At 41.6% G+C, this 25894-nt stretch overlaps 1 long non-coding RNA gene across 2 annotated transcripts in view; it reads left to right on the top strand.

Moving 5' to 3' along the window:
* The window catches only part of LOC148149360 (uncharacterized), an 81723-nt gene extending 62630 nt beyond the window's left edge, over window positions 1-19093 (top strand). For both annotated transcript variants that reach the window (XR_015757749.1, XR_015757748.1), the window contains exons 2-3: window positions 12149-12271; window positions 18658-19093. This is a non-coding gene — a long non-coding RNA (uncharacterized LOC148149360). The remainder of the gene's footprint in view (window positions 1-12148; window positions 12272-18657) is intronic.
* Window positions 19094-25894: the final 6801 nt, after the last annotated feature.

Raw genomic sequence — 25894 nt, 5'->3', positions numbered from 1 at the left:
ATCTTCAAGATGCCGGTAAATTTAATTTGGATTCAGCATTTGTGCTGATAATACAGAACAAATTAATTTCTTTCCTGCTGATTGATTTCTTTTGCTGTATCTGCCTCCCTTTTAATTTAAAAGGTGCCCTGAAACAAATTAGTTTTCAGATGTAACCTAATCTCAGCAATTATGTGATAGCTAGTGTTGGTCTCTGTTTTCAATTGTTTTCCAAATGCCTTTCTCCACTACACAGCCTGCTGATTTTGAAAATGAATAATCTGTGTTTGGCCAGTCCTTACTTTATCAGTCTAAAGCTGTCTCCCATTGTCTTTTCTTCTTCTTCTTTGTGTTCAATCAATTAAATGGACCAACAACCTTTCCTTCATTTAACTGAGGAGATTTACTAAATATGACAATGCAGCTATATGTCAAACCATATTTACTAATAATTTGTTCCTAACTATCTTTTCTATAAAGAAAATTCCTCCAGCTAACAATTTGCCTTTCAAAAACTCAGGACATGATAATGGTCCTAGAGATCAAGTGAAAAAAAGGGGCAGGTCTTTCCCTTGGCTCCCTCACCAACCTTAGAGTGCTATTTGTAGAACTTGCAGTAGCATTGCCCGTCAGGATGTCACAGGCTGGAAATTTGCCTGAAAGTTCTGCAATCCCAATGTGTTCCGGTTGGCCTTCCTTTAAAAAAAATTTTAAAAATAAACAAGAGGTCCACTGGGTGGTGAGGATCCCCAGTGGAGGTCTCTCTACGCGGGAGTCCTCTCCCTTTCTCTCGGTGGTCTGGGGTGGAGGGTGCTGCGGTGGTTCACGGACCCACAGCCCAACTGCTTGTTCTTGTGGTGCATTGGAGTCCGTGGAGCATGTATATATTGGGTGCGGGTGTTTGCACTCCCTTTTTGATTTTCTTAAAGACCCTCTTCTCTGTTTCTGGTTGCACTTCAGTCCCACTCTCCTGATCTTCGAGCACCCGGTACGGAGGGGGGAAGGCAGGTCTGAGGACCTCCTCGTGGGTTTGCTCCTGGGCCTGGCCAAACTGACCATAAACAGGTCCAGGCAGCAGGCTGTGGAGGAGGTCGTTCAGTCCCATTGTCTGCCTCTCTTCTGCAGTTATGTCAGAGCCTGGGTGTCTGGAGAAGGAGCACACGGTGTTCACCAACACCCTGGACTTGTTCAGGGAGAGGTGGGTGCCACAGGGAGTGGAGTGCATTATTTCCCCCTCCAACTCTATTTTGATTTAATCTCTGACCTCCCCTTCACGGTTTGATCACACAGCATTGCCCTTTGTGTAGGGTACTGCTTGTCACTGGCCACTCGGGTGGTTCATTTCTTCCTGGTGGTGGAAATTGAATAAAGATTGTACACCTTCTGTCTTTCACTGTGTCTCACACCTGCACACACATAACATGGGTGCTGGGAGAGAAAAAGAAAAGAAAAAATATATAAACAGGTGAATCAGACATCCTGTTTACGCTGAGAGCTGCGTCTAAGGGAGCTGGATCACTGTGAGTGAAGGACTCTGCTCTTTAGAAAAAAATAAACAGTGGGTCCACCAGGCGGTGGAGATCCCAATGGAGGTCTCTCTACACGGGAGTCCTCTCCCTTTCTCTTGGGGATTTGGGGTGGAGGGTGCTGCACGCAGCGGTCCCCTGCAACCGCAGATTGCGGTGGTTCACGGACTCACAGCCCAACTGCTTGTTCTTGTGGTGCTGTGGAGTCTGTGGAGCATGTATATATTGGGTGTGGGTGTTTGCACTCCCTTTTTGATTTTCTTAAAGACCCTCTTCTCTGTTTCTGGTTGCACTTCAGTCCCACTCTCCTGATCTTTGAGCACCCGGTACGGAGAAGGGGAGGGTAGGTCAGAGGACCTCCTCATGGGTCTGCTCCTGGGCCTGGCCAAACTGGCCATAAACAGGTCCAGGCAGTGGGCTGTGGAAGAGGCCATTTGGGCTGATTGCCTGCCCCTCTTTTGTGGTTATGTCAGAGCCCGGGTGTCCCTCGAGAAGTGTCCACAAACACTCTTGAGATTTTCAGGGAAAGGTGGACAGGGAGCGGATTGTTTTATTTCCTCCTCCAACTCTATTTTGAGTTAATCCTTGCCCTCCCCTTCACTTTTTTGATCATGCAGCATTGCCTCTGAGAAGGGCAGTGCTTGTCACTGGCCACTCGGGTGTTTTCTTTCTTCCTGGTGGCGGAAGTTGAATAAAGATTTGTATAACCTGTTGTCTTTCACTGTGTCTCACATCTGCACACACACAACATGGGTGCTAGGGAAAATATAAGTTAAAAAAAAGAAAAAAATTAACAGCGGGTTTCGAATCTCCTCAGTTCAGGGACTGGCTCTGAGCTGGCTGGCCACAGCTAGTGCACTGTGTACAAGAAAATGAAGGGTGGAATAGTGATGGGATACCAGCCTCTGTGCAGTTATTTCAAAGTCAAACATTGGTTCCTGTGGAACCCCACTTCTCACCACCTTCCACTCCAAAAATGACCCACTTATTCCTATTCTGTTCCCTATCTGATAATCAATTCTCTATTACCTTTCATTTTGCACCCTAACCTTTTATGTAGGATTTATCAAAAGCTTTTGGAATATTCAACTTCACAACATCCACTTGGTCTCCTTCATCTATTCTATTCATTATGTCCTCAAAAGAAACAGTAGACTTATCAATCATCATTTCCCTTTCATGTGTTTTATTATCTCACCCTTTATAAAAAAGTCCAGCCTTTTCCCTAAGTACTGATGATAGGCTAACTGGTCTGTAATTCCCAATTCTCATTCCCTCCTTTTTCAAACAGTAAGGTTACATTTGTTGCCATTAAATCTCTCAGGATTGTATTAGAATCTACAAACGTTTGCAAGATGACAACTAATATACCATTGATGGTTAGATCCTCATATTTGGAGATGGTCATTACCTGACTTTTTTGTGGTGTGAATGTTAATTTCTGTTCACATCTACTACCGTTGCACTCCCTCTGTCTTTTGATCTGATCATCCTCACCATCTGGTCCACTTGTTCCTCCTCCCCCTCTGTCACAGCATGGACAGTCCCTTTGAAGAAGAGTCATATTGAATTTAAAGTGTTATCTCTGTTTCTCTCTCCCCGGATGTTGTTAGACCCGCTGAACTTCTTCAGTACTTTCTGTTTTGATGTAATTAAGAGCAAATTATCAAGTTATTAGAATGTTACTGTTTGTGAAATTTTGCTTTGTACAAATTTATTGATGTGCATTTCCCACTTCAGAACAATCATTATTGGTTAAATGTGCTTTATTGATTGGGTTGATTATTTGTTGGAATATTTTGAATGGCGTTATCCAAGTACGAAGATTCTCTTTCTTTCATGTAGGCAACAATTGGTGGGACAGGGGATAAAGGGCAATGATAATGATTTTCAGGCTGAGGAAAGGGCAGTGATGGCTTTTGTTACAGAGGTTGGAATAAGTAGTGTTTTTGATCAAGAGCGTATGGAGCCAGAGCTCAGATCATAGCCAAGTGGGTAGTAGTTAGCACTGCTGCCTCACAGCACCAGGGACCCAGGTTCAATTCTAGCCTCAGGCGACTGTCTGTGTGGAGTTTGCACATTCTGCCTGTGTCTATGTGAGTTTCCTGCGATTGCTCTGGTTTCATCCAACAGTCCAAAGATAATGTAGCTTAGGTGGACTGGCTGCACCAAATTGCCCTGTAATGTCTAGGGGTGTGCAGGCTAGCTGGATTAGCCATGGGAAATACAGGGTTGGAGGGATAGGGTGGTCTGGGTGGGATACTGTTCAGAGGCTCAGTCTGGACTTGATGGGCCAAGTGGCCTGCTTCCACATTGTAGGGATTCTATGAAATAACAAACAAGACAAACAATACTCTTGTTCAGCCTGAGACAACTGCTGGGAGGATGGAAACACTGATGATGGCAGAGATAGGGGGAGCTGATTTGATCAGCATCTTCAATTCCTGGTAGAGTTTTTTGGCTAAAGAATTAACAAATGACTCTGATACTTTTTCAATCCCCCCCCATCACATCTAGGGAACAAGAGGCAAGTCTACATATTGCAGCAGAGGGGCAAGCAAACAAAATTGTCACAGCCTCTCAAATTAAACTTATATTTTCCAAACCTCTAAAGGGTTACTTTTGTTCTGGCTTAAGTTATGTTTATTTTTGAAAAAAACAAAATGCTTCTTATCCACACCCATTGTACTCAGTTCTTTAAACAGAGTAGATTGCATCAAAGTATAATCTCTGATAAAAGAATAATTTTCTTAATGGTGTTAAATTTGTAAATATGACCCTAACAGTTCCCACCAGTGCCCATTCTATTCAGGGTTTGCTGCATTCTCCTGATAAGCTTAAGAACTTGAGACAACAGCCCTACACCAATGAGACTGTGACCAAGATCAGCCAAAAACACACCCAGAGTGAGAGGAAACAGTGCTAGAGTGGTCAAGTGGCAGTAATCAGGTAGAGGAGAGTTGGCTGGCAGCTTATAAGATACACAAATAGCCGTTTTAAGATAAACAGATTGTCTAGTGGTATTTTTGAAATTACTCCCTTGCCACTCAGTCATACAGCTCTGATTGCTCCTGTGAGTTGCAACACAGAGCAGTGGGAAGAGTTTTCATCTTGATTCGTTGCCGTGAAACATCACAATCGCTTTGGACATTTTGGACAACAATGTGGCAAACGGCCAACAAAAGAGGGTCTGCTTAAATCTGAACAGTTGCAGGAGATTGGCAGGGTTTCCTGTTCTTTTAGCTAAGGGGTGGAGAGAGTAGGAAGGGAAAAAGAGAATTAATCTTAAAGAAGCTTGTTGATCTTCGATGAGCTACAGGAGGGAATGAGATTATGGCGCTGAGGCAAGGGAACATTGCATGCATCTGTAGTATTTGAACTATAACCCATAGTCTCATGGTTTAAATGCAGTATTGACTGCTCCGGTTTGCAAAATGTGAAGCATTGTGAATGCATAACAGCAACTAATGTTTATGTAGCACCCTTAATGTAATACAAAAATCCCAAGGTGCATTATGAAAGCATTATTACAAAACAAGACATGACATTGAATCACATTAAGAGATATAAGATCAGAGTTTTATTCAGAGAGATAGAAAGTTGTTGGAACAACATTCCAAAATTTCCTACCTGTCCAACTGATGATGCGGTCTCCACAAATGGATTGATTCAATTTGAGAATGCCCAAGAGGCAACAATTATAGGCATGCAAATATCTCCGAGGATTCTTGGTCTGGAGGAGATTAAGAGATAGGTAGGTGCAAGGCCATAGAGGATTGGCTGACTGATAGAAAGTAGACTGTTGAGATAAATAGGTCCTTCTCCTCATGGTGAACTGTAACTAGTGGGGTGCCACAGGGTTCAGTTCTCAGACTTCAACTATTCATAATCTATATAAATGATCTGCAAGCAAGAATAGAATGTAACATAGCAAAGTTTGTGGATTATACTAAAATAAGTGGGAAAGCAGGCAGCGATGAGGAGATAAAGAGCTTTCAGATGGATATGGATAGGCTAGGAGAATGGGTCAGAATCAGGCAGATGGAGTTTATTGTGGATAAGTGTGAGGTTGTCCATTTGGATCAGAAAATCAAAAGGGCAAATTATTATTTGAATGGGAAGCAGATTCAATGTACATCAGTGCGGAGGGATCTGGGCATTTTTGTGCATAAATTGTAGAAAGTGAGTAGGTAGGTGCAGCATATAATAAGAAAGGCAAATGGAATCCTAGTATTTATTATAAAAGGATTGGATTATAAAAGTAAAGAAGTGTTGTTACAGTTATATAAAGCATTGGTGGACCACATCTGGAATAACCAATCAGTTATATACCGAAGGGTCTGTTTCCATGCTGTATATCTCTATGACTATGACTCTATATAGTCATAGAAACACACAGCAAGGAAACAGACCTCATCCACGCTGACCAGACATCCTAATCTGACCTCATCCCATTTTCCAGCATTTTCCCCATTTCCCTATAAATGCTCCATATTCATATATCCATTCAGAAGCCTTTTAAATGTTGTAATTGTACCAGCCTCTATTACTTCCTCTGGCAGGTCATTCCATACACACATCATTCTCTGCATGAAAAAGTTACTTTCTGGTCCCTTTTAAATCCTTCCCCTCTCCTTTACGTTATGACCCCCCCCAGCCTAGAGAAAAAAACCTTGGATATTCATTGCATCCATACTCCTCACCATTTTATTAACCTCTAGAAGGTCACCTGTCAGCCTTTAATGCTCCAGGGAGAAAAAGCCCTAGTCCACTCAATGTCTTCCATTAGCTCAAACCTTCCAACTCTGGAAACATCTGTGTCAATACTTTCTGAACCTGTCAAGTTTAGCAACATCCTTCCTATTTTTATGCAGGTGTAAGGGTACTATACCTTTAAGAGAGTTGAAGGACTGAGCAAGCACACAGAGTGCTGGAGAATTTACAATATAACATTTGATCCAGCTGCTAGCAGTATCTGGGTTGTTATGAGACAAAAAGAAATTCAAATTCGGCCAATCAGTTTAAATTATGCCCCAAGATACCAAACTCCAATCAAGTTTGAATTTAGTATTTTGATAATATTAAAACCAATGAAATGATCTGATGCTTTGGGGTATAGCACTGAAAAAATTGAACAATTGGAGGAGAACTGCTAAAAGACCTTCAGATGTAGGCTGCTCGTAAAAACTCTCTGAGAAGTATCTGTTTCGAGAGGGAGTTTGCACAGGAAAAAAACATCGACACCGACCAGGAGAGCATATCTACAGAGGAAAATATAAAAAGAAGATTCAACTGCTGGCTGGTTTTGAAATTTGAATTTTTCTGTAAATCTTAATTGGGGGTTTTATCGGACTACAGAGGAAGATAAAAGTTATGTTTAGGTAAATGAGTTGTAAATAGTTGTTAGTTAATTATTCCCTGTTAGACTTTAAAACAAATTAAAGTTGTTAATTTTTACTTTAAACTGACTTTTGGGAAGTTCTTTGCCTCTCAAATTTTTACAGATTACTGCACGGGGTAAATCTTTTCTGTGTTGCTGGTTTAAATTAGCAGGGCAGAGTTTATCCTATGTTGTAACATTATAGAAGGGTAACCAGAATTGTATGCAATATTCCAAAAGTGATCTCACCAATGTCCTGTATGGTCATGACATCCCATCTGCTATACTCAATGTTATGACTAATGAAGGCAAGCATGCACATTAGGAAGCATGTAGTGGCATTGGAGGCGGTTCAGAGAAGGTTCACAAAATTGATTCCAAGAGGGAAAGGGCTGTTGTTTGAGGACTGAGTGAATAGCTTGGGCTTGTACTCACTGGAATTCAGAAGGATGAGGGGAAATCTGATTGAGGTATATAAAATGCTGAAGGCAATGATAAGATGGACGTGGATCAGATGTTCCTCCATTTTGGGGCAGTCTCAAACAAGAGGGCATAGATGTGGAATGATAGGAGGTGGATTCAAAGCTGAGATCAGGAGAAAGTACTTCTCTCAGAGGGTTGTGAATCTGTGGAACTCACTGACCGAGTGGAGGCAGAATCAATCAGCAGATTCAAGAAAAAAATATATGTTACTGATGGAAAATAGGATAAAGGACTTTGAGGAACAGGCAAGAAAGTGGTGTTGAGACCAGGTTAACATTAGCCATGATCATGTTAAATCATGGAGCAGGCTCAAAGTGCTGAATTGCCTACTCCCACTCCTAATTCCCATGTTCCAATCCTGTGAATAAATTAAAATAAATATACATTTTGCTTTGGAGATGCCAGTATTGAACTTGGGTGTACACAGTTAAAAATCACACAACACTAGGTTATAGCTGAAAATGTGTTGCTGAAAAAGCGCAGCAGGTCAGGCAGCATCCAAGGAGCAGGAGAATTGACGTTTCGGGCATGAGCCCTTCTTCAGGAAACGTCAATTCTCCTGCTCCTTGGATGCTGCCTGACCTGCTGCCCTTTTCCAGCAACACATTTTCAGCTCTGATCTCCAGCATCTGCAGTCCTCACTTTCTCCTAGTACAGTTATAGACTTATTTGGAAGCACTAGCTTTCGGAGTGCTGCTCCTTCATCAGGTGGTTGTGGAGTATAAAATCATAAAACACAGAATTTGTAGCAAAATATCACACTGTAAACTTTTGCTATAAATTCTGTGTCTTACGATCTTATACTCCACAACCACCTGATGAAGGAGCAGTGCTCCGAAAGCTAGTGCTTCCAAATAAACCTGTTGGACTATAACCTGGTGTTGTGAAATTTTTAACTTTATATGTTTTGCAGTACTTTGCAGGGGAAAAATGTGGTTGCAACATTGCTCAAGTTATTTATCTCATTACAACCCTTGTGTAGTGACCCAGACAACTGTGTCATTGTGAAATGTCTTAAGTTGCTCGGTACAAACTCTAATTCTCATGTTACATGTGTTCCTTTGTTTAGAATACAAAGTTATTGTACCATTAAAATGCTACATTTTTTTTGTGAGTTACCATTAAACCAAAAGGTCAGCTAATCAAAATTGTCATCACAGCACTTTGCCATAAATCTCTCTCACTGAATTGAAAAGTGCAACATTTAGAATCCTGGCCCAGTAAAGGCATCAACATTTCTCAATTAATTCCTGCTAAGTAGATATTTTGGATTAGGGGATTAATATTTCACTTGGTGTTCTTGGTGATTCACTACAAAGCTATTTGCTGAACAGTTTGACTCCACTCAAATATGTCCTGACATGCGCAAGGTTCCTGCTAAGCTGTATGGATGCAGGGCCACACAGCAGCGTGGAAGGTTACATGTAAGACTACTTCTGTTATAAATACTGCACGTGTGTCCTCACATTGAAAACAACTGGGCCATAATTAATAATTAAATTATAAAGGGATTATTAAACATGTTTTTATTTGTAAAAGGCCTTGGTGATGAGAAATGGCTATGCAGGATGTCCTGAACAGTCTTATACTGGATGGAGACCCTCTTCAAAAGGGACCCATACACTGAAACTTGCACTTTAAAAGTGGAATAAGCTGTGCAATTCTTCTAAAATATGTCATAAAAGTGGGACTGCCAATTTTAAGGGATTCTGATTGGTCTGAATGGGACGGTTCTTTCTTCAAAAGCTACTCTTAAGATGAAAGATTCTTTAAAAAGAATTTGAAAATATATCTTTAAAGAATTCTAATTTAGAAGCTTCCAACCCAAAAAGAATCTAGTTAATGAGGCTCGTTTGGTTAAGATGCGACAGGAAAATCTTGCCCCTTTAGTTGGTCGCAACAACATTAATTTGAAAGGATCGCTCCCTTGGCAGTGTCTTTCTCTTAGATCACGTGAAATTATGTTTCAAAAGTTATCCAGTTTAACCAGGCTTTCTTTCGTTAATATAAAACAGTGAAATTATTGGTTATGAAACAAAAAGTTAATTAACAATACAACACACACATACACAGATTAGAAATAAGAAATGAGCCCAAACTAAAATGTTGAAGAAGGTTCCCCACGGGAGACTGGTTAGCAAGGTTAGATCAAATGGAATGCAAAGAGAACTAGCCATTTGGATACAGAACTGGCTCAAAGGTAGAAGACAGAGTGTGGTGGTGGAGGGTTGCTTTTCAAACTGGAGGTCTGTGACCAATGGAGTGCCACATGGATCGGTATTGGGTCCCCTACTTTTCATCATTTATATAAATGATTTGGATGTGAGCATAAGAGGTAAAATTAGTAAGTTTGTAGATGACACCAAAATTGAAGGTGTAGTGGACAGTGAAGAAGGTTACCTCAGATTACAACATGATCTTGATCAGATGGGCCAATGGGCTGAGAAGTGGATGCTGGAGTTTAATTCAGATAAATCTGAGGTGCTGCATTTTGGGAAAGCAAATCTTAGCAGGATTTATACACTTAATGGTAAGGTCCTAGGGAGTGTTACTGAACAAAGAGACCTTGGAGTGCAGGTTCATAGCTCCTTGAAAGTGGTGTCGCAGGTAGATAAGATAATGAAAAAGGCATTTGGTATGCTTTCCTTTATTGGTCAGAGTATTGAGTACAGGAGTTGGGAGGTCATGTTGTGGCTGTACAGGACATTGGTTAGGCCACTGTTGGAATATTGCATGCAGTTCTGGTCTCCTCCCTATTGGAAAGATGTTGTGAAACTTGAAAGGGTTCAGAAAAGATTTACAAGGATGTTGCCAGGTTTGGAGGATTTGAGCTATAGGGAGAGGTTGAATAGGCTGGGGCTGTTTTCCCTGAAGTGTCGGAGGCTGAGGGGTGACCTTATAGAGGTTTATAACATCATGAGGGGCATGGATAGGATAAATAGACAAAGTCTTTTTCTTGGGGTGGGGGAGTCCAGAACTAGAGGGCATAGGTTTAAGGTGAGTGGGGAAAGATATAAAAGAGACCTAAGGGGCAACTTTTTCACGCAGAGGGTGGTATGTGTATGGAATGAACTGCTAGAGGAAGTGATCGAGGCTGGTACAATTGCAACATTTAAAAGGCATCTGGATGGGTATGTGAATGGAAAGAGTTTGGAGGGATATGGGCCAGGTGCTGGCAGATGAGACTAGATTGGGTTGGGATATCTGGTCGGCATGGACAGGTTGGTCCAAATGGTCTGTTTCCGTGCTGTACATCTCTATGTCTCTATAAGGTGTGTGAGTCAATCTCTCTGAGTGGATGGCTGAGTGTTGATAGCTGAGCAGACAATTTTGTGATTCTTAACATTTGCAGGTTCGTTGAAGTCCCTTTGTACTGTTTCTCTTTTATGGTGGTTGGCTCAACACTCAGACCAAGTCAGCCCTTCTTGATTTGTTTCCATTTGACTGGCTTGCTGGCTAGTTGGCTCCTCGCATACAGAGTGATACAATACTGGGCTGGCAGTACAGGGGTGACTCGTAAATAGATCATTGACTGGATCTTTCAGAGCCCACCAGCACAGGAAGCCAAGCTACAACACACATGTAATGGTCAAAATTGCTTTTAAACCTGGTTCTTGTGTACTCGTGAAAGTGTGAGTTACAAAACATGTCTTTCGCCCAGACTGTTGCCTTTTCTCCTGTCATATCCCTTTAATCTTTAAGAATCTTTTAAATTCCAATGCAGGTGTGATTTGATAGATGATGTAATGACTGTGACATTCATGGCAGAATGGCATTCAACCTAGGCTGGGGCATCATGTTCTACTCATGCACAGAGGCCAGCATTACAGTTGGTTTTGCATCCCTTTACTTAGTACATTCTTGGAAGGGTAAGAAATACAAAAAATATTGTTTGCAAGAGGTGGCTTTCCACTAAGAGATTGTTAGTCCCTTCCTTATCTCTTCCAATTATGTCTCTCCCTCTTGATTTGAAGATTCCCTGTCCACCTCCAATTGTGACATTTCATGATTCTCCCACAAGACTTTGCCAGTGTAAAAAAGACATTGCCAGACTGCACTGAATTTTTATCAACAGTTTTTTTTTTGGTCTATAGCAGTCCTCTTTAAAAAAAAAAACAGATTTTAGTTTTCACACTTTAAAAAATGTCTATAGTACATTGAGGTTTGGATCTGTCATCATGACAGCGTGTAATAAATACTGACCTTGTTACTAACATCCACATATCGTTAAAACACAAAGAAGTATCAATTAGATTTTAGACTTCATATGCAAGTTTGCAGTCTAGTTCATTAAGTTCTAATATTAATGTAATGTAAAATAATGTGAAATAAAGAACAGGAAGAAAGATACATTAAATAGAAATATAATAGATACATAAAAATATTTTTAATACTTATTTCTTTTGAAGTAGTATCAAATGGAATGAGACTCAAAGCATTTAAAAATAAATTTTCAAAGTTGGTGAGGTTTTTGACAATAATTGAGACTAGTTTCAGCATTAAAAGTTGTTTACGCTTAGACATACTCCAACATCTTCTAGCCATGTTCAATAACACAACTTCAAACCCTTACGTGGAAGTTCTTGACGAAGTAGAACAATAGTGAAGCTAATGGAGGAGTGGATATCTCTGGAAGGAATATTTTCATTTCCATTTTTTTGCTGCATATGTGTGGATATAATTAAGCTGTCAGATTTATTTCACAATAACAGTGAGTGCAGATAACCTCAGCATTAATCTTTCCAGAAAATCAGACTGTTATCTGTTTCTCTTTCCCTAGGTCCATCAGTTGATTGAAATTGTGGTCCAAAGAAAGCATGGAGGAAGCCATTCAGAAGATACACCAGCAAATGCCAATTAATAAATGATTATTGCAGGCTTGGCTTAAAGAGATGCACATAGGGTAATATAGCAAAAATAATTTACATTTATAATGATAAAATCACAACAGCCCAACAACCCATAGGCTGCTTTCTCATTAGGGATGATGAGGAGGAGCCGATGTTAAAAATCGCACAGCGCCAGGTTATAGTCCAACAGGTTTATTTGTAAGTACCATGAAGGAGCAGTGCTTTGTGTGATTTCTTTAAACTCATTAGAGAGAGAGAGAAAAGACAACTGGTTTAAATGAGAGTCGCCAATCACAGGTGAGAGGAGAGATTGAGGAGATGGGTTCTTCATGGTCATCTCAGCTGATATAGAAACTGAACCCAAGCTGTTGGCATCACTCTGTGGTGCAAACCAGCCAACTGAGCTAACCAGATGTAGTCTCTTTAACATTATTGAAGATCCTAAGATACTTGAAAGACATATTGACTAGAATACACCATTCTCGTGGCAAGTGCCAGGGTTGCATACAAACCTATAAGATATCCGTGTAAAATAATAAAATGACTTACATTGGACAAAATTTAATGCACCCTCATTGGATGTGTTTTGATAAGGTGCAGAAAATGAGCCAGGTACTAACCCACTAACTTCTTGCCCCAACACTGAACTGTGCACCGAGGGCAGGAAGTGGAATCATGTGGCTGCTCCTCCCCCAGCCTGTTTGAAGGCCTTACCCAACCCTCCATCCCCATAGCAATGCTCTCTTATCATTGTTCCACCAGCAACACCTCCCCCTCCTTTGTTCTGTCGAAAACATAATTTCCTATGTGTGTGGAAGCAGTTCAGAGAAGGTTTACGAAACCAACACCTGGGATGTGTAGGTTTCCGTATGAGACAGGGTTGGGCAGATTAGTTCTGAAGAAAGACCACTGGATTTGAAACATTAACCCTGCTCTCTCTCCACTCGTGCTGCCAGAACTGCTGAATTTTTCCAATAATTTCTGTTTTTGTTTCTAATTTCCAGCATCTACAGTTCTTTGGTTTGTTTGTTTTGGAAAGATCAGTGTAGCTGCTGGAGTTAAGAGGAGGATTAAAACATTCAATCCTGATGTGGGGATGTGAGAGGATGTCTCCTCTTTTAGGAGAATTTAGAAATAGGGGTTTAAAGATAATTTATCATTAATTTAAAACCAGTCAATAGGCAAAGTATTTTCTTTCAGAAAGTCCTGAGATCCTGATGGCGTTTGACTGGGTGAATAGGGAAAACTGTTTCCTCTTGTGGGAGTGTCCAGAACTAGGGCTCATGGTTTGAAAATAAGGGGTTGCCCATTTAAGACAGAGATAAGAAGGAGAAAGATCTTGGAAGATTGTGAACTTTTGGAATTCCCTTCTTCAAAAGGCAGAGGATAAAGAATCTTTAAACATTTTTAAGGCAGAGATAGATAGACTCTTGATTCTTGGGAAGAAAGATTATCGGAGGAATGCAGGAATGTCAAGTTGAGGTTCCAATCAGATCAACAACAATTCTGCTGAATGTTGGAGTGGGCTAGAAAGGCTGAGTGACTGACTCTTGCTCCTCATTCTTATGTTGGTATGTCTTTGGGTCTCTGCTCCAAAAAAAGGTGGAGGATGCAGAGCCCTTGAAAGGTATTTAAGGCAGAGATAGGTAAATTCTTGTTCAAACAGAATTTGGGATGAAAGGTTGATAGGGGTTGGTTTTGACTTGATTTGATTTCTTAAATACCTGTGTACAGTGAAAAGTTTTCTTTTGCATGTAGTACAAGCAGATTATACTATACAAAATGCATAGGGTGATAGAACAGAGTGAGGGATACAAAATTACAGCAGTAAAGAGCAAGATCAACATTAAATTTGAAGTTAGACAGAAGTCTAATAACTGTGGAGAAAAAGCTGTTCTTGAGTCTGCTGATACATGTGTTCAAGCTTTTGTATCTTCTGCCGGATGGAAGAAGTTGGAAGAGATTGTAACAGAGGTGGGAGGGGTCTTTGACTATGTTGGCTGCCTTCCTGAGGCAGCAAGAGGTATAGGTAACAGATGTGAGATTAACAAGGGCAGAACAATTGTAAGAGTTGGAAGGTATAGAACATAGAACATAGAACAGTACAGCACAGAACAGGCTCTTCAGCCCACAATGTTGTGCTGACCACTGATCCTCTTGTATGCACCCTCAAATTTCAGTGACCATATGCATGTCCAGTAGTCTCTTAAATGTCCCCAATGACCTTGCTTCCACAGCTGCTGCTGGCAACGCATTCCATGCTCTCACAACTCTGTGTAAAGAACCCGCCTCTGACATCCACTGTATACTTTCCTCCTACCAGCTTAAAACGATGACCCCTCATGTTAGTCATTTCTGCCCTGGGAAATAGTCTCTGGCTATCGAATCTATCTATGCCTCTCATTACCTTGTATACCTCAATTAGGTATACCCTCTCCTCCTCCTTTTCTCCAATGAAAAAAGTCCGAGCTCAGTCAACCTCTCTTCATAAGATAAGCCCTCCAGTCCAGGCAGCATCCTGGTAAACCTCCTCTAAACCCTCTCCAAAGAATCCACATCTTTCCTATAATAGGGCGACCAAAACTGGACGCAGTATTCCAAGTGCGGTCTAACCAAAGTTTCATAGAGCTGCAACAAGATCTCACAACTCTTAAACTCAATCCCCCTGTTAATGAAAGCCAAAACACCATATGCTTTCTTAACAACCCTGTCCATTTGGGTGGTCATTTTAAGGGATCTATGTACCTGCACACCAAGATCCCTCTGTTCCTCCACACTGCCAAGAATCCTATCCTTAATCCTGTACTCAGCTTTCAAATTCGACCTTCCAAAATGCATCACCTCACATTTATCCAGGTTGAACTCCATCTGCCACCTCTCAGCCCATCTCTGCATCCTGTCAATGTGCCGCTGCAGCCTACAACAGCCCTCCACACTGTCAACGGCACCTTCAACTTTTGTGTCGTCTGCAAACTTGCTGACCCATCCTTCAATCCCTTCATCCAAGTCATTAATAAAAATTACAAACAGTAGAGGCCCAAGGACAGAGCCCTGTGGAACACCACTCACCACAGACTTCCAGGCAGAATATTTTCCTTCTACTACCACTCAACGTCTTCTGTTGGCCAGCCAATTCTGTATCCAGACAGCTAAGTTCCCCTGTATCCCATTCCTCCTGACCTTCTGAATGAGCCTACCATGGGGAACCTTATCAAATGCCTTGCTGAAGTCCATATACACCACATCCACAGCTCAACCCTCATCAACTTTTCTAGTCACATCCTCAAAGAACTCGATAAGGTTTGTGAGGCATGACCTGCCCCTCACAAAGCCGTGTTGACTGCATTTAATCAAGCCATGCTCTTCCAGATGATCATAAATCCTATTCCTCAGAATCCTTTCTAACACCTTGCAGACGACAGACGTGAGACTGACTGGTCTGTAATTGCCGGGGATTTCACTATTTCCTTTCTTGAAGAGAGGAATTACATTTGCCTCTCTCCAGTCCTCAGGTACGACTCCAGTGGAGAGCGAGGGTGCAAAGATCTTTGCAAGTGGTGAAGCAATTGCATTTCTCGTTACCCAAAGCAGCCGAGGAAAATCTGGTCCGGGCCTGGCGACTTGTCAATCTTAATGTTTGACAAAATTTGCAGCACATCAGCTTCCTCTATCTCTATCCATTCCAGTATGCACACCTGCTCTTCAAAGGTTTCATTCACTACAAAGTTCGTTTCTTTCGTAAAGACAGAAGCAAAAAACTCATTTAGGGCTTCCCCTACCTCCTCAGACTCCACACACAAATTCCCTATGCTATCCCTGATCAGCCCTACTCTTTCTTTGACCATTCTCTTATTCCTCACATAAGTGTAAAATGCCTTTGTGTTCTCCCTAATCCGTTCTGCCAAGCCTTTCTCGTGCCCCCTCCTGGCTCTCCTCAGACCATTTTTCAGCAATTCCTCGCCTGCCTGTAATCCTCTAGAGCTGAGCTTGATCCTAGCTTCCTCCACCTTACGTAAGCTACCTTTTTCCTTTTGACGAGAAGCTCCACCGCTCTCATCATCCAAGGTTCCTTTATCTTACCACTTCTTGCCTGTCTCAGAGGGACATATTTATTCATCACTTGCAACAACTGTTCCTTAAACAGTCTCCACATGTCTATAGTGCCTTTACCATGGAACAATTGCTCCCAATCCATGCTTCCTAACTCATGTCTAATCGCATCATAGTTTCCTCTTCCCCAATTAAATATCCTCCCATTTTGCCTAATCCTCTCCTTCTCCATAGCTATGTAGAATGTGAGGCAGTGGTGGTCACTATCACCAAAATGCTCTCCCACCACAAGGTCTGATACCTGGCCCGGCTAGTTTCCGAGCACCAAGTCTAGAATGGTCTCTCCCCTCGTCGGCCTGTCAACGTACTGAGTTAGGAAACCCTCCTGAACACACCTTACAAAAACAGTTCCATTCAAATCTTCTGCTCGAAAGAGGTTCCAATCAATATTGGGAAAGTTAAAGTCACCCATTACAACAGCCCTACTATGTCCACACTTTTCCAAAATCTGCTGACCTATGCTTTCTTCCATCTCCCTGATGCTATTGGGGGGCCTGTAGTAAACCCCTAAAGAGGTGACTGCTCCCTTGCTGTTCCTAATTTCCACCCATACTGACTCGGTAGGCAGATCTTCCTCGACAATGGAAGCTTCTGTAGCTGTGATACCCTCTCTGATTAGTAGTGTTACACCCCTCCTCTTTTTCCCCCCTCCCTATTCTTTTTAAATGCTCTAAACCCTGGAACATCTAGCAACCATTCCTGCCCCTGAGAAACCCATGTCTCTGTTATGGCCACAACATCATAGCACCAGGTACTGATCCATGCTCTAAGTTCATCACTTTTATTTCTGATACTCCTTGCGTTAAAGCAAACACACTTTAACTGACCCCTTGGTTCCTTCCCAGGAAAATCCTTCCCACCAGCTGGTCTACCTCTTGCTATTGCCTCATCTGCATCAACTCTCACCTCTGGTATACAGCTCAGGTTCTGCTGTATCTGCTGTAGAGAGCTGGCAAAGAGGCGCCATGCGCTGGTGCCATCTTGAATCACTGGAATGCAGATTTAAGATTGCAATCAGATCAGCCACATCCTGACTGAATGGGGGTAGAGGAGACTGAAGGAGTTGAATGGCCTTACTCCCGCATGTTCATTTCCAAAGCATTGCCAAGATGGCGGAAGCTAGGTTAGAGTCCAACAAAACATTGCAGGTGCTGGAATCCAAAGTAGACAGGCAGGAGGCTGGAAGAACACAGCAAGCCAGGCAGCATCAGGAGGTGGAGAAGTCGACGTTTTGGGTGTAACCTTTCTTCAGGACTGGATGGTGGAAATTGCCAGCCAGTTAGGAATTTCAGTGAGTGAGATTTCTTGCATCAAGAGATATATGCCACACTGTTATCCTTGGATGCTGCCTGAACTGCTGTGCTTTTCCAGCACCACTCTAATCTACACACTGTTATCCAACCTAGTGTCGTGTTATAGCTGCAGGGTGGAGCAAGCTTCCTTAGAGCACGGTAGCTTCAGTATAGGGTAGGACTGCTGAGTATAAGTGGCAGCATGCTTCTGGATTCTCACAACAAAATGGGAAATTGTGAGGTTCTCGAGGGGTCTTGCTTTCCACAAAAGGTTTCCCCGAACATCAGCACAGCAGCTGTGTCACTGCCAGACCTACAAAAGGGGGGAAAAAGAGCAAAGCTAGCACAGACTGAGAAATTCCAGACAGCTGTTGAAATGCTGAAGGCCATTTTTGTCAGTGATCCTATGCTGGCAGCTCCAAGCTTTACACAGTCATTTAAAGTAACCACTGACACGAGCAACAATGGGATAAAGGCTGATTTCATTCAGGAAGGTGACTCCAGAATAGAGAGATCAATCGGGTACCCCTCCAAATAAAGCTATAAAAGCATCAGAGACGGTGCTCCACAATAAAGAATGAAACACTGAGTTTGATTTTCATCTCAAACACTTTGGGATATGTGCCCGAAATGGATACAAAGAGACCACTGTCTATACTGAATGCAACTCATTAACATTTGCAGAGAAATTTAAGACCCAGAATACCAGGTTATTATGTTGGAGCCTGATCCTTCAACTGCACCACTTAAAAATTAACCCTAATCCCAGGAAACAGAACTTTATCTCAAACATCCAGAGCCGACAGATGTTACAGATAGTGCTGAGGAGATGTAATTGACCAAGGTTGGAGGAATGAATGTGTGTAAATTTGTTGTTTTAAGTTCATATTTTGATTTTGATTTCCTCCTTTTGTAATGAAATGAGAATGTATGTCATTTTATTCATCTTGTGGGGAAAGTGTCATCAGGACTTTGGAATCCCAATGTACTTACTGACATACTGAATTTTCAATTATATGCTTTTGTTTATGATAAAGAACTTACACCTGCTTACGTAAATTCAGTGGCTGTCTGAAGAGAGAGATCGTAGAGTGTTCTGGAATGATGAGTTGTCCTAGAAGCTTCACAGTGATGGATGTGTTAGGAAGAAATGCACTGCAGCAAAACTGTAATTGCCTGGGAGTTATCTCAGACTTTGAACATGATGGGAGAAAAAGGATTGACAAGGTTTGTATCTCCCCGTTTCAGGAATGCAAAAGAACAGGGATTAAAAACTAGTGAGCCGTTTGTGTGCTAGTGGGCAGAGAAAAATGCCTATACAAATTACTTCACAAATCTTCGCAAGTTACCTGTAGTGATTAATTTAACTAATATGTATCTTTTAACTCACTTCTTATTTGTAATCTGTATACATGTGTATGGTGTTATTATAACTTCTCACATTCAGTAATTAATAAACTCAACCTTTATTAAGTCAAAAAAGCCTGGATAAATGGACTCCTTTTAAAACACAAAGCCATTTAATGTGGGCGAAAGATATCCAGAAGTGGAGAATCCTTTGGAAGTTGGTTCTGATACAACCAATCAAGGAGGTAGGCAAATAATGAAGGGGAACCGGAACATCAGGTTATGATTAGGGTTATAGTTAGATTTAGGATTAGGGTTCGGTTTATGGCTAGTATTAGGGCCAGGATTATAGTTTAGATCAGAGTTAGGGCTAGGGGTGGAGTGAGGGTTAGTGTCACAGCTAGGGTTAGGATTAAGGTCAGGGTTAGAGTTAGAGTTGGCTTGGGGTTAGTGTTAGGTATAGGATCAGGGTTAGCATTAAAGTTAGGGTCTGGGTTAAGGTTAGGGTTAGAGTTCATTTAGGGTTAAGGTTAGGGTTAGGGTGAGGGTTAACATTAAGGTTAAGGTGAGGGTTAAGGATAGGGTTAGGTTTAGCATTACATTTAGGATTAGGGTAGAGTTAGCATTAAGATTTGGATCAGGGTTAGTGATAGGGTCAGAGTTAGGGTTAGGGTTAGGATTAGCTGGAGCTTGCCAATTTTCTGGATCCCGTTTTGAACTATAATAATTTAGGAACTCCACCTAGGGAACTGAATGTAACACAGTCACATCTTTCTATGAGTTCTCTGTCAGATCCATTGGTATCCTTCATTACACAGTACTGTAAACCTATTCAGCAGTGAACCTCAAGGATATATGACAGTTTGGATAAATTGTAATGTACGAAGGCCCCACTCCTGCAGATTTCTGTCATACGTATGAGATTCCTAATGGGCTCAGTCGTGGTCCTTTTTCGAAGCACTGAGCATATTTGCATATCTCTTCAGGAGGTGCACGTGCTTATCGCAAAGTTGTCGTAAGGCCACCTGCAGAGACCTTACTTGTACTTTGTTTCCTTTAGGAAACAGAGGACTTTTACAGCATCTTAGCCTGTGGTGAACTGCATTCATGGCAGATGTGATCTACAGATAATCACAGAACGGATAGAGCACAAATTGTTTCAAATCATGAAGTCAAAATCTATGCAATTTGTAAAGACTGGATTTTTGAGCAGTAACAGGTCTCCCCTGTTGTTCCTGGCCGTCTGCATGGAAAACAGTGGAAGGCATTAACTCTGATAAACTGATCTGCTGGATTCTTGTATGGTCTGCAGATTGGCTAACATCACTTAGGTCCCCCTTTGCAGTCTGAAAGGAGCCACTGGAACAAAACAGTTCAAGAGTTGCAATGACCTTTCCTGCATTAGGCAGTGCAGCGATTGCCTCAGAGGCTGGCAGTGCAGACAATATACATTTTTCATTGGCTCCCTGGAGAGCCACAGTCTCCTCATGCTTCTCAGTGAAAGTGCAGGAATGTTTGGCACAGCCTGTGCACTTGGCTAGGAGAGGGTAAGTCTGGGTGTGAGTAAACCTTCTCCTGTGTCTTGAACTATGAGCAGCATCCTTGTTTCTTTCCATATTCCTTCTCCTTCGAGCGGACAATGGGCCGAGGAGTTCTGAGAAGGAATTCCATAATACGAAGGGGTAATGTCGGCTATGGTGGTCTCACCGGGACTCTGTCTTCTAAACCCCTTTCACATTTAGAAGCCTACAGTTGTCAGTATAGCAACTCATCACAAAAAATAGTTACAACATTTAGCTGCGATCTTTAAAACATTATGTAAAAGAAGCCCTTTGCAATTTGCTGTTTGAATTGTATTAAAAGAAAAGAAATATTTGGCAGTCTTACATTTAATATAATCACCTCTTATGATATCAGGACATTTTACAGCCCATGAACTCAATGTACTCATTGTTGTTATGTTAAGATCAACTCTCCGATGTTTTGAGCAGAATCAGTAAGCAGTCATGCAGAAATGTAAAAGGGAATAGATTTGTGTAGCCACTCTTATGATTTCACACTGCTTTGAATATATTCCTGAAACTACCACCATGTTTGGATGAGAGTCTCCACTGCCTACCACAAGCTCTTCAGGAGAGTGTGCGTATCCAGAAATAGATCGAAATCAGACAGAATTTATTTCTGCTACATTTTGAGGCATTTTCCACTTCAACTCCACCCAAAAGCACGCACAACAGAAACTAAAATCCACCCCCGCCCCATAACTTACCCAAGACAGATCCAACTTGACACCAAGTTCCAAGACTGATTATGCAAATAAGCCTACCCTAAGGAAGTGAGCATTCTTTGCACTTGACTTTCTGAGTGGGTGGGAACTGGCTTAGACCCAAAGATGAAACTTAACCCCTGTGACATTTAACTTCTTTATAGGATATACATTGAGCAAAATGTCTTGCCTTTTTCAATATCCATTACATTTTTAGTGCCAGAGAGATTGGCTGAGAAGGAACCATTAGAATGGCAAAATGTCATGATGAACCATTGAAGATTGTGCAAGGTGATCCAATGCTTGACTAGGTTTTTAATGAGCAGAGCTGAGGTTTGGCAGCTGGCGCTAAAAGTGGGTGGCACAACACTAACAACTTGATTCCAGATGGCACTACCATCTCAATCAATTAACCGTCAACGGGCAATCAGGCCAACCATTCCAGAGAAGGAGATGGGCACAGCAGTGCCAGCCACAAAGCCAGCTGGCACAAATGGGTCTGCTGCCACCATTTTTAAAGGGAGACAGCAGCGGAACACAATCACAGTCTTCCTGATTGGAGCCTACCTTTGTACAAGAAAGACAAAACTAAAACTAACTTTTCCCAAAGGCTAGTTGGCTCATACACTCTATACCTCTAGGTCCTTGGTGTAGATGCAGTAATGTGTCCTGGTGGAGAGACTCAGGAACAGGTACTTACTTTCCTTAGAAGATAACTCTTCTTGAGGTACTGAGCTCATCGCAATAAGGCTAAGAGAGTGTCTAGCACCTCTTTTATTGGATCGAATTTCTCCACAGTGCTTTCATTTGTTGGTTGTTGGTTGTTTCTGATTGAAGACAATGGCACATATGCTGAAAAAATGCAACAAATTAATTTTGAGCCATTGCCCACCACACTGTCAACTTGTAGATCCAATGGAACATCTGCATCCTTGTTTGTGTTGAGTAAACTGCTCAATGTATCCGAGGTGATCATTTTGGTGTTAGGTTTCTAGGAGATATTGAAGTCACATCCTTTTAGTCTGGGTGGTACACTTGTCACTGGTTTGTGCCAAATTATTTCCAATGGCTTGTGAATAGTTTCCACAATGAATTGCTCACCAAGTTGATATTGAATACAAGAGCGGGTGTTTCATGCACTATGTTAGTATAATAGGATTGCTTTTGCAATAGACATTTGGATCAAAATGCAATTGGTTTGCCATTTTCCATCTTGCACTTCCTAGGTTCTCTCTGCAAAGGAAAATCTTTCTCTTCCTTGGGTTGTAGTGCTGTGGAGTGCTGTCAGTGTTTGTAAGGCTCAGACACATGTTGACAGTTTTCCTCCCATACCTGTGGTACTTCATCGGAGCTAGCCCGATGATGATACTTTCCTGGAAAAGTTCAAAATTAAAGGTGTCAAGACGTTGAATAATGCAAGGCATCTGTGTAGGTCTTTCCCCATTGTGGGGTTAGCATTTGTGGCACATCTGCAACTCTGCTTGAGTCAGGATGGATTCCAAAACCAGACTGAAAGCTCCAAAAAAAACTGACCTGAAGTATATTCACCTGGTACCTTTTGCTGTTGACCATGAGCCTTTTGTGATGAGCTATTGCTATTGGTGAGTGCTGGTTCAAATCATGCTCTTCTTTGGTGTTGTCCATTACCATAATACCATGAGCATTAACCATGTATGTTCTGTAATCCAGTCCATAAGATGCTGAAACAGATCTTGACAGATTTATCTGCTAGATAAACTAAATGGTCATCTTTGGAAACAATATTATCCAAAAGGCGATCTGAAGGTAGTGACTTCCTGATATTTGTTCACTAAGTATACCGATTAATATCCATGTTTGGTGTCCAAACTAAAGAAGAACCTAGCTCCTGTGAACTTGGGATTGAACTCCTCTAGCGTTAGAATCTTGTACAGTTAGGGAGAGGTTTAGATATTTTTTATCTAGCCACATCCTGACTGCAAGATCTTTCTTTAGTACAGACATAATTGATCTACACTAACTTGAGTTGACCGACCTGGCAGATTATGACAAGGCATCAGATACCACCCAGCTTGCAGTTAAACTTTCTTTGATTGCGAATGGTGCACTTCCTGGAAAAGTTGCTTGATGGAATCGCATCTTCTTTGAGGTGCAATATGCCATCGTCTTTGAAATTTCCTATGGCGTCAGATCTGTCCGAGTACAATTGTTCTATCTGGGATTGAATCAATCTCTGTATTCTTGGTCTCTTAAGCTAACAAGAGATGTCCTGTTGATCTTACGGGTAGTTACAATGTTCAGAACTGTACATACTCTTAGCTGCAATACATTGTTGGTGTAGTAATATAATGCATTAGCTCACAATCAGTGCAGACAATTTAGTGGTTGTCAGTCGTATTATTGTCAGTTGCCCCATGAGTTCCAATGATCCTGCTGCATGTCTCTTCGGATACAGACTGGTGGGATATGTGTACTAGATCTCATGTATTGTATGTGTTTTTGTCAGTTTTCTTTGGGCTAATAGCATTGATTGTGGCAAAAGCTTCTGGTTGGTTGATTTGGTCCACTCACCATGTGGAAATCCTGTTTGTCCTCTGATTGGAAGTTGTTCCACTCCTGGTCTTGACTTGCTTCTGCATTGCTGTGATCATCATGTATTAGTTTGTGCTTAATTTCTGGTGCACTCCTTGCTGTTGTTGCTGTTCTGCTGCATCTATAATCTGTTTGGTTGGCCTCTGTTATACCCTGATGCCAGATTTCCTTTTTGGGTGAGCCTTTTAATACTGCTTGCCATGCACAGACCTTGGAATTCAGGACAGTTTTATATTTTTCTGTCCTGATTACAGTGTTAATGATTGGCAGTGTTGCTATCCAGCTACAGTAAATTCAATACTTGTGCCGTCTATTTGCAGTGAATCAATGTGGCGACCATTCTTTATTTCCCAAGAGGTCTTTTTCAATAGGTGTTGAGGTACTCACTAACTCCATTATCTGCACTGACAGATCAGCCTCTGAACAGCCATATACTTTGCCCTTGCTGCAGCATCTACTGACAAATTAATCTACTGATTCCTCTGGCATTTATTTATATGGCACCAATTCAAAGCAATTAATTTTAAAGTGAACTCTTGCATGCAGTTGCTCTTTTAACATTTTTTAGGTATTTATGGATCTTCAGATAAGCCTGACTCTGTGTAATCCCTCATTACCAACAGATATCAGAATCTTCATGAAGACCTCAACTGGCCTGCCACTGCTTGGTCTCTGAAAAATAACAGAATCCTTTGTTTAAAAACATTGAACTCATATAGAAGATCCATGGCTTCCCAGTTCATACTAGGGGACTTTGTATCCATCCAAATGTGCTTTCAGTGCTGTCCTTAGTTTTTTTTTCTATTTAACTTGGGCTTGAAACTTGTTCCAAGGGCTATTCTGTTGGCTCTGCGTTGTTTCTGAATGTAGCCTGCCTTTTTCTGTTGTTGAACTTAGGTACGCTTTCTCTTAGTTCAGCAAAGTCCCAATTTGGAATTGCCTATAGTTTGGATGGGTTCAAAATCAGTCAGCTGTGGCATGATCCTGGCCAGTTCAGAGATACTGATTACAAATACATCTTACTTGTTTCTGTTTGCTATACTGTGGGAATTTCTAGGTGGCTGTTATGTTTTGTTTGCTTCTGTTCTCCTTAATTCTGGAAGACTGGTGCCCTCTTTGTGGGTTTTTTTAAACTTCCCAGCTGTAAATCATTTGATTATATTTTAGGATTAACAAAATGTAATACAATTAAGTTGTATGTATTCCATTTAATCAAACAATCCTAAACATGTATTTACAGCTGAAATAATATGTATATTACAGAGTAATAGGCACAGCCCGTGCCTTGAGTACTACAGTGCAGAGACCATGTAATATAGATTTGTGTGATAACATTCAGGTACTTGGCTCATTTACACCTGAAACTCTTAAAGGGATATCACTCTAAAGGTGATAACTCAACAGAACAGGACAAAGTAAGCCTGGATCGAGGTTGCAGAGGAGATCGGCAGTTATGAGGCTGATTGAGAACTCAGAAGCAGGAAATGCTTGAATAATATTTTCATTAAGGGGAGCACTCCATACCTCAGTTCCTTTAGGAATTAGCAGCTGGATAAGTATGAGGGAGCAGTCATTGTGGAAACAGAGGCCACCTGGCCATTGTCAGTGGAGTTAGGCTGCAGGGGTTCCTTTGAAAGGATTGGATGAAACTTGGCCGATGAGCACTAATCCTTTAATAGCAACCCTTGCAAGGTTGCTTCCAGTTGGCCAGACTGTGGTTGCATGTGAGTGCCACCAGAATGAACAATTAGGCTGACAGCGGTTTTGGCATTACATCTGTTATTGTGGAGTAAGTAGGATTCCTCATTTTAGTTGAAACTTTATTGCTGGAACAGCACAGCAGGTCAGGCAGCATCCAGGGAACAGGAGATTCGACGTTTCGGGCACAGGCCCTTCTTCAGGAATGAAGAAGGGCCTGTGCCCGAAACGTCGAATCTCCTGTTCCCTGGATGCTGCCTGACCTGCTGTGCTGTTCCAGCAATAAAGTTTCAACTTTGATCTCCAGCATCTGCAGACCTCACTTTTTCCTCATTTTAGTCCCTGCAGAAAAAGAGAGCCCACAATGTCAAGGAAAAAATCCCTGACCAGTG

The sequence above is a fragment of the Chiloscyllium plagiosum genome, unplaced genomic scaffold (genome assembly GCF_037043375.1).
Source record: "Chiloscyllium plagiosum isolate Xiang-an unplaced genomic scaffold, Cpla_swu_hap1 HiC_scaffold_8, whole genome shotgun sequence".
NCBI classification, from domain to species: domain Eukaryota; kingdom Metazoa; phylum Chordata; class Chondrichthyes; order Orectolobiformes; family Hemiscylliidae; genus Chiloscyllium; species Chiloscyllium plagiosum.
The sequence above is the reverse complement of the archived record's forward strand: the minus strand, read 5'-3'. Positions and strand labels throughout refer to the sequence as shown.